Here is a 537-nt window from a genome sequence, read left to right as displayed (position 1 = left end):
TTCTGCAGTGCGAGTACGCCGTCCTTTCTACATCGTCACAGAGCCATTTGCGCAACAATTGGCGCGTGACAGGTTATTGCAATCGCTAGTACCGGCGGAGGAAAGGTGCTGATACGAGGATGCTGCCATGGCACTACCGAGATATGTACAGTGTGGGTGCACCTAGGAGGCTCATGGACGGCGCGTGCCAAGGGTTATATCCCTTGGCGCGTGCCGACACCCAAACACGACGGCGGACTGTGCAACGCCGACAGAGGCCGATACCATCCCACCCAACCTTTTCAACGACAGTTCGTGATCTGGTTCGTGATGGTGCCAACGCGTCGGAATAGGGGAACGACTAACGACAACAACTAACGGCGCCTTTCCACGGCAGCGATGCAAACTCAGATCTTCTCAGATCACTCCCTCGTGGCCTGCATACCTTAATACCGTCGCCCATTGTGACCATCTTGACAACGGATCTCGTGCGTGACCGAGTTACACACGACAGCTTGCACCAGTTGCGATGCAGCACCACTTTGCATTTCGCTCGAG

This window comes from Saprolegnia diclina (assembly GCF_000281045.1).
Source record: "Saprolegnia diclina VS20 unplaced genomic scaffold supercont1.236, whole genome shotgun sequence".
Lineage (NCBI taxonomy): Eukaryota > Oomycota > Saprolegniomycetes > Saprolegniales > Saprolegniaceae > Saprolegnia > Saprolegnia diclina.
This window is presented reverse-complemented; position numbering follows the sequence as displayed.